Source organism: Adiantum capillus-veneris, chromosome 7, assembly GCF_014529385.1.
Source record: "Adiantum capillus-veneris isolate H3 chromosome 7, ASM1452938v2, whole genome shotgun sequence".
In the NCBI taxonomy this organism is placed as follows: Eukaryota; Viridiplantae; Streptophyta; class Polypodiopsida; order Polypodiales; family Pteridaceae; genus Adiantum; species Adiantum capillus-veneris.
Genome location: NC_140937.1, coordinates 45,006,041 through 45,015,025, shown reverse-complemented (window position 1 = coordinate 45,015,025; position 8,985 = coordinate 45,006,041).

Here is an 8,985-nt window from a genome sequence, read left to right as displayed (position 1 = left end):
CTGACAAGCATGCATCATGGAAAGTAGGATTGTAAGTGAACTCTACGCTAAAAGCCCATTCTGCATCAACATCAGCATTACAGTCTCCTTTCACAGAAGACTCAACAATGGCTGCATTTGTAGTGGAACCAGCATTTGCAGTGGAACCACCCTCTTTCTTCTTAGCCTCTTTGGCCTTCAACTTAGGACACGACTTGATCAAGTGATCATTGGCTTTACAATAATGGCAACGCATCTTCTTTTTTCCCTTATCACCAGAATTTCCAAACGAATTGCTGCCAACAGAAGCATTAGGAACAGAATTTTTGCCACTCACAGAACCATAAGAAGTGGCTGCATTGCTTACCACCCTTTCTTTGAGAAGCAATAAAAGCGTGTTCAACTGCACGCTGTCTAGTCCTGTTTTTTTTGGAAAGTGACTCTTGAAACAACAATGTGCATAATGCATCAAAATTGACAACTTCTGGATTTCCGTGGGTCATAAGTCTCCAAGTACTAGCAAAAGTTTGGTAAGAATCTGGTAAGGCATCAAGAACAGTCTACACAAGGGAACTGTCTGAAATAACTTCACCTGCAGAAATAAGTTGCTCATTGATAACCTTGACACTAGCAAGGAAAGTGTCCATATCATCTTCCTCATGCATAATCTTCGACTCCAGCTCTTTACGCAGCAAAGCAATTTTAGCCTCATTGCGGCTTGCATAAAGACCTGCTAGAATATCCCAAGCCTGTTTTGCAGATTTTGTTGAACAGATGTGAGGAACAATGGTACGCTTCACAGACAACGTAATCAATGCATGAGCCTGCGCATCCTTAACATCCCAACGAGCTTGCTCTGCCGTAGGCAAAACAATTATAACAGCAGCAATCCTTGCAGCAAGACCTGCAACATCCTCAACATCGTCTACATCTTCAGAACCAGGATGTACATTAATGCCCTGCACAATGTTCCAAACACCCTTTGACACAAGAACATGTTGCATCATATAAGCCCACATAGGGTAGTTGTCCCCATCCAACCTGTCCTCAGCAGCAAACATCTTGAACACATCTGTGTTGTTGTTGTCAGCCATGGTAAATGTTGCACCTGATGTGAAAACTGCCCGAAAATAGGAGAAACGCAGCAGGAACAACATGTGCTATATAGCACAAACCGTAGAAGACTATAAGGCACATGTTATGCAAAAAACGGCACTGATAGAAATTCTGCACAAAATGACAAAATAGCCTGTGCAATACTGCCTGTAGTGGAAACGGAGGCCGAAATGAGCCTAAATCAAAATTCTGAGCAGACCAGACTCTACAAGCTCTCCCAAAATATTTGTCGACCTGCGAATGCTTGCCAAAGCTCACTAAAATCGAAGAAAGTGAGCAGGTGTGTGCTGGAGCAGTTGGCGACTAAGCCCGGGAGGACGTGACCTACTCTGATACCAATTGTTGGAATTAGGGTTGCAGAGAAACGCACACAGCTTGGAGAAGACGAAGGAAGCTCAAGGCACACAATAGAGAGTATGTTACTTAGTGTGCAATGGAAAGATAGATAGCCCTAGAGTGATGGGCGTATATACAATGCACGGGGGAAAAAACCTCCTAAAGAGGGAAAAAATGCCCCGGCGGTCCTAGTGTGTTCACACACATTACTACCACATGTATATGGTAACAAGAGTGAGCATTTTTGTGAGATTACTTTGAGAACATAGAGGTTGAACTTAATTGATGGTAGCAACATAAACATAGTACTTAATTAACTTGGCATGAACAATACTTTTACAAGAGAGAGTATTAGAGACTGGATTTACTTGGAGCCGGTCCCCCCCTCCAAAATGCGTTTGTATGATAGATTCTCCCATCAAGAGAGACTTGGTGCAATACAGTCTTTGTGTTCCTTGTGACCCAAGTGATGCAATGAAGATGGAAAGCTTCATTCATCTCACAAGCATAACGTAAAGTTTAAAAAAAGCATTAACTATCCCAAGCCTCAGTCCCAAGGCCTCACACACCTTCGAAGGCGGAGAGAGCTAGCGGGGAATGAGGGTAGGGAAGAGGAAGAAGAATCATTCACAGGAGAAAGAAATAGTTCCTCACTTATCATCACTCTTCTTGCTTAGCATAGCATAATAGCATAATAATGAAGATGTAGAAGATGGCAAGCTTAAGCATTGAAGCATGGCTCTCGGTTGGATTTGCATTCCATAGCCAAGAGTGTTGGTGTAGGCTCTCAACTTCGCAACAAGCTTGGAGAAGGAGATGTAGCTCTTGCAATTTGCACTTCACACAATGAGTGTGTGTGTGTGTGTGTGTGTGGGAGAGTATATGCCTCTCATGCTTCATACACCTCTCGCTCTCTCTCTCTCTCTCTCTCTCTCTCTCTCTCTCTCTCTCTCTCTCTCTCTCTCGCTCTTGTCTTATGTAATTATATCATTTGGACATGTGTCCTCTTTGAGAGAAAGGACTTAATGTTGGGGTTAAGGCCTATGTGCCTTGACCGGTCGCCCAGGTCATGGGCGCCCGCCCACAGTTACCCTATACTTATAGTGATTATACTATATAGGGGGAGCTGCCACTTCACAGTCTCCCCACCCACATCTTGTTTGTGTCTCCTTCTCTCTCTCACTCTCCGTCTGTGGTGCTCCCCGATCCCCTTCAATTGGTATCAGAGCAACAGGTGTGAGAGCATAGATGGACGGCTTCGCGATGAACTCGTCGGCTATGGCGGAGAGGTCACAGATTTGAGCAAAGAAATAGAGAAGTCTTGTGGGCAGCCATATAGAGGCTTGCAAGAGAGCTCTCAGGAGCTTCCTAGTGCTCACAGATCAGTCCACAGTTCCTCTACAGATCAGCCCACTTTGTACATCATTTTCCCTCTTCTCGGCAAGCTTTGCAACGGCTACATCGGCGACAGATTGGAGCTTGGAGCTTCCATAGACATGGAAGCATTGTGAGATTGATGCATTTAGCTCACGCATCGAGGTGGGAAGTGAGTTTGAGCCTTTCTATGAGCTCAAAGAAGCACAGAAGAAAGTCGTTCAGTTTTTGACAGTTTGACAGCAGTCCACTGTTTTGCTCATAACTTGAGCTACAAAGCTCTGATTCCAAAACTTTTTTGTTCAAAATGGAGCTGGCTTCAAGCTCTATGACTTTGTAGAAGGAATCTTTTTTGATTCGAAGTGCAAGTGGGTCTGAAATTAAAAACACAGAGACTGTTTTTCAGGACAGTTTTGGGCTCTATTGTTTTCTTTGCTGCAGATAGCTTACCCGCTGTCTGCTGTCGTTATGGTTGCAGAGAAGAGCATGTATGGTTGCGTTTTAGCATAGGTGTAGCTACGAGCAAGTATTGCTGTGTGAGAAGCTACGCTCCTAGTAAGTGATTCACAGATTGGATTCGAAAGAGCCAGAGAGAGATAGAGAGACGGATTCTCTCTGGGCTGATGCATTTGAGGCTATGTGAGCCGTGGGTTATGCATCGATGGATGCTACTCGCACAGGATACAGGTACTCTTGCTGCAGGTAGAGATCTCTTGGAGATCTGAGACAATAGCTTGCTTCATGTACGCTGTATGTGGGAGCTTTATGCTTGTTTGAGCATGTTTTCTCTCTTGGATAGGTTTCTTCCGATTGCCAGGATCTTGGATGGATTCTCTTACAAGTTTTTGCATTCTTCTCTAAGTAGATTTTGTGAGCTCAAGACTGAGGCACATGTATGTGACATGTATGGTCATATGAGGTGATTTACATGGGAGCTTATTTGACTCAGGTTTGTGGAGATTCGAGCATGCAGTGAGTGTGGATGATATGCATTTGGTAGCTCTTGTTGTGAGCTTGGTGTTCACTTTATGGTTATTTGGGTTTATAGCCATTTTCGCTGAAACTCTTGTGAAATTTTTCAAAGAGTTTTATGCGCATCATTTATGCGATCTAGGTAGAGATTGCGGGTTGCACTCAGCATTTGCGTGCGGTGTTCTCTGCAGGTGGGAGATTTGTGTGTGTGTATGCATCGATACCGCATAGTGTGGGCTTGGTGATTAGCTCACAAATTGCAGTGTAATACTAGAGTAGGCGAGGCTTGTATTGACATTGCAGGAGCTCTATTTTGGAGTGTGTCTCACAGGTTTTACATTATGTTTCTAGCCATATTTGTAGACAGTTTCCAGGTGTTGTTGGTGAGGTGGTTTTGCTATCTAGCTTGATACTTGTGCTCATGGCAGAGACAGGTGATCGATTAGATTGTGACCTCTCACAGATGCGCGTGCTTGATGCACTGACACAGTGAGGGTTGCATTGACCATTGAGTGGTGATGCAGGTAGACCTTCAAACATGTCTGACGATTAGGGGCAGGAGCTAGAGGAGATGGCACTATCTACGCTCTCTTTGCACCTTGCGGAATCTGTATATGCTCTTATTATGATTGAGACTACTTCGAGAGCACTTTGACGCAGATTACATGATATGTATGATAGATCTGAGTCATCAAGGACTCGTGTGAGACATGTACATTCACGAGTACGCCGACAGGTGATATGTTGGTATTGTGGTCATTCTGGACACGTTAGACGGCGCTGTTTTCGTCGTCTTCAACATTGTAGGAGACATGGCAGTCTCAGAGATGTATGTAGTGATGCCATGGACTTAGTTGCTTTGACAGTTGAGGCAAATGTAGTGTCGTAGTATACTAGTGATGGGGATGTCACTTTTACCTCGAGCTATGCACGAGATGCTATACATGTGGATAGTGCACTCCCTTTGCAGTGGTTGCTAGACGCAGATGCTATGTTTCATGTCACGTCGCATCGTGAATGGTTTTGTAGCTATTCTACCGGGATGCTTGGCAGTGTACGTTTCACTGATGGATCGGTGCATGCGATAGCAGGTGTAGGAGATGTGAGACTGTCATTACCGAGTGGTGCATCTAACTTGTTACGACATGTGCGCTATGTACCAGATTTGACAGTGAGTTTGATCTCGATTGGTCAGCTTAGAGATTGTGGACGTCAGATTTTGCTTCGAGAGCGAGATTTTGTGATGCATTTGGGTTCACTAGTGATTGCTAGAGGTGCCAGGAGTGGTCCAGGTTACCCATTGCATGTGGATCACGGGAGAGACGGTGTTGTCTCTGTGATCATGCATCTAGGTAGACAACGAGAGAGCAACGAGTCTCTTTTGCTTGTGGGTTGCAGGATGCTTTGCATTGCGTGCAGAGCAGTGACCTTGTTGTGTAGGTTGCATCTATGGATGCACAGGTAGAGCGAGACAGATCTAGTGAGTCACAGCAAGATGAGTCATCAGAGGTGATGACAGAGATGACTCACATGGATGCTGAGATGTCGGCTATTGTGGAGTCATTTCTTGATATGCTTATGCCAGATCTTGCTGTAGATTCAGGACAGATGGATACTCTTGGTACACATGTGATATGCGGTGGGCACGAGGAGTCACTCCACAGCTCGGAGTCAGAGTGCCATGGTCTCTATGATAGGGGACATGATTGCCATGAGTTGAGTTCTGAGTTGGAGGTGGCAGAGGTTGCGAGGGTTGCATCAACGTTCGATGTCCTCATGTACGAGATGCTGATCTCGAGGCCCGACATAGCAGCTATAGTGGGAGCATTTGCAGCAGGGTTGATTAGTTGTTCAATGGACTGATCTCGGCATAGAGCATAGGGGAGGTTTGCAGGTATTGGACCGATACTTGCAGGAGTGCATGAGCTCTTGTAGACTCTTTGCAGAGCTTGGAGCTAGCTCTGTGTGGCTTCCGCAGAGCGGGATGTTTGTCTATCATTAGAGCTGGATGGCATAGGTTGAGAGAATCTCTCACCTTCTATTATTTGTACACTAGTAGATCTTGCTTAAAGGCACATTGGCCTTTAAGTGGGAGGTTGTTGGGGTTAAGGCCTATGTGCCTTGCCGGTCGCCCAGGTCATGGGCGCCCGCCCACTGTTACCCTATACTTGTAATGAGTATATTGTATAGGGGGAGCTGCCTCTTCACAGTCTCCCCACCCACATCGTGTGTGTGTCTCCTTCTCTCTCTCACTCTCCATCTGTGGTGCTCCCCGATTCCCTTCACTTAATTATATATTTTTATGCATCTAAATTCTCATTGGACCCCTTTAAAGCCTATCCAATAGGATTCAAGCACATCATGAGGGCCAAATGGGGAGGATCTTGACATGTATCTTTTATGCTTCTTAAGATATCATGTTTGAATTGAACACTTCAACCACCTTAGTCATTTAAGCATGAAAATCGTTTATGCCTCTTGAGAGATCATGTTTGAATTGAACACTTCAAGAACCTTAGTCATTTAAGCATGAGAAACACCTCAATCTTGGGCAAAGTCCCACAAACACCTTAAGCACCTTAGTTAGCAAGCACGACAAGCACCTCATGCTTGGGTAGGATTCTTACCGGTCAGCCCTAGCTTGCCTAAGGTCTAAGGTCAAAGGATTTTTTAACACTAACTTTTTGGAGGTCTTTAGTGAAGCTAACTCTAAGGTCTTTAAGCTCCGTTAGGTAGCATTGCTCTTTAATAGACCATCTCTCATTTGGACCCCTTTAACCTTGGCCCCGTGTTGAGACAGATCCATACACACATGTCTATATTCTAACCCTTGTTCCCGTTTATTCTCACACATTAAATGATCATTTTAATATGAGAAAATCATTTGGGTTGGTAAGATTAGATTTAATGACATTACCTCTCTCTTGAAATCATGGTCGTCCTTGATATGAGGTAGAAGAGATAAAGTCTTAGTCATTAGTCTACGTTTCTTAACCGGTAGAGGATCCCTTTTCAACCTACGACATCATTCCATAATGGATGACTAGTACATTTGGTGCTTGGGAGACATAGTTGCCGCAAGCATGTCTGCTCTTTAGTCCATATCATACACCCAAAGTAGAGTGACAAATTCTACTTGGTGTTTGAGTGACGTCGTCATCACAAACATAATTTTAAGCATGAATACTATTTAAATTTGTGCACAAAAGAGGATTAGTCTTATAAGACAAAAAAATTATTTATTTAGAAAGTATTTACATTTGCTTACTCTAGTGTAGCATTGTGAGCATTGACAAGGTTCATACTATCCTTAAGTTGTATTCCTTGCATCCATCTAGCATCTTCAAAAGGATAGTTTTTAAATTTAATAAGATATCGTCGGATAATCTTACCATGTCTTAGTGTCAAAGAATCAATTTGGGTTGCAACACCTCTTCTTGATCTTTGATCTCTGGCGGGTCCTTGTGGCTTGCCTTTGTAAGGCTTGAGTAGGCTCACATGGATAGCATTGTGAAGAATGAGCCAATGGTTCGGCAACTTTAACTAATAAGCCATCTCATTGATTGGTTTAATTTTAAAAAATATAAAAAAGGATCACAATATCTTTTTGCTAGTTTAGCATAATACTCTTGGTGGCCCGTAGGATTCTTGCCCGTAGTATGCCTTAGATGAGCCTTGAGAAACTTTAGCAAGACCCAATCATTTTTCTTAAAGGCTAAGGCTCTTTTGTGATTATTAGCAACATCCCTTTTTTCCTTTGCTGTGAGATGGATATAACCTTTTTTATCTTTGAAAAAGATTCTTCCAAGTCTTGGATTTATTCATCAGCAGTGAAGACCTTCCCATGTACTTTAAAAGTAAGGGACTTTTGGATCTTTCCTCTTTATCCTCAAAAGGTACTTTCCCCATAGAAGTATGTACATTTTCATTGTACGTATGCTCTATAAGAGGTAGGTACTTCTCTCATTGAGAACGTTGATCTGCTTTTATGACATAGGATTTTAGTAGATCAAGAATCATTAGATTAGTTATTTCACTTGGTCATCCGTTTGTGGATAGGCCAAAAGAGAATTTTAATCTAATTCCTATATTCTCAAAGAGACCCTTGCAAAAATTATTGGTCATTCCAGGATCTTTGTCCGACACTATGGATGTTGGCAAGCCATGATACTTGAAAATTTGAGATCTGAAGAGGGTTGCCGTTTGATGTGCCTTAACAGTCTTTTTGACGGGCATAGAGTGTGTTTTCTTGCTAAGCCTGTCGACTGAAACAATCCAAGTTGCTTCCCTCGATCAAATTTTGACTTTTGGCATACCATGCATTTTGAAACATACTCTTCATGGTAGGCCAACAGAAATACATTGTTACTCCTCAAAGAGTAGATTATGGAATCCTTCTTTGCCCCGCATAATGAGAAGCATGGGATTCATACTTGACTTTCTTATTGTATGGGTGAGTTACTACACATAGCCTATTGTCGTTTGGAAGATAACCATCCTCCAAGGTGAATGGTTCTTTTTTTCTTCCCTAATGCAAAGGCTGTAGTTACGTACTTAAAGTCTTGGACAATAGCATACTCATCTATCATAAAAGATAGATCATTGTGAGTTGCTATAGACACCATGTTTACTCTTGGCAGTTGTGAAAGTGTATCGACCACTTGATTGTGCTTGCCAGCAATGTGAGCAATATAAAATTTATATTGCAAAAGAAAATTTGCCTATCTCATTTATTTGTCGGAGAGCTTGGTTTGCGTCATGAAGTTCTTGAGGCTTTGTGATCCATTCATAGGATGAATGGAGCCCCCAAGAGAAGTGCTTCCATGTGTCTAGGGCATGTAGAACAGCTAAAAGCTCTTTTTTGTATATGCCCAAGACCTGTTTATCGGCATTGACCCTTCAACTCTCATATGTTATGGCATGCCCTTCTTGAAGCAAAATTGCTCCAAGGCAATCACCACAAGCATCACATTCGACCTCAAATGGCTTTGAGAGATCTGGAAACATAAGGACTAATTGGGAGGTAAGCTTCTCTATGAGCTTGTCAAAAGCATTTTGTTCTTTAGCAGTCCATGAGTACTTAACATTCTTCTTTGTTAAGTCATGCAATGATCCTTCTATTTGAGGTAATTTTGCTATGAAGCCTCTATAGTATGCACACATACCAATAAAGCTTCTTAGCTCATGTAGATTCCTTGGATTAGGCCA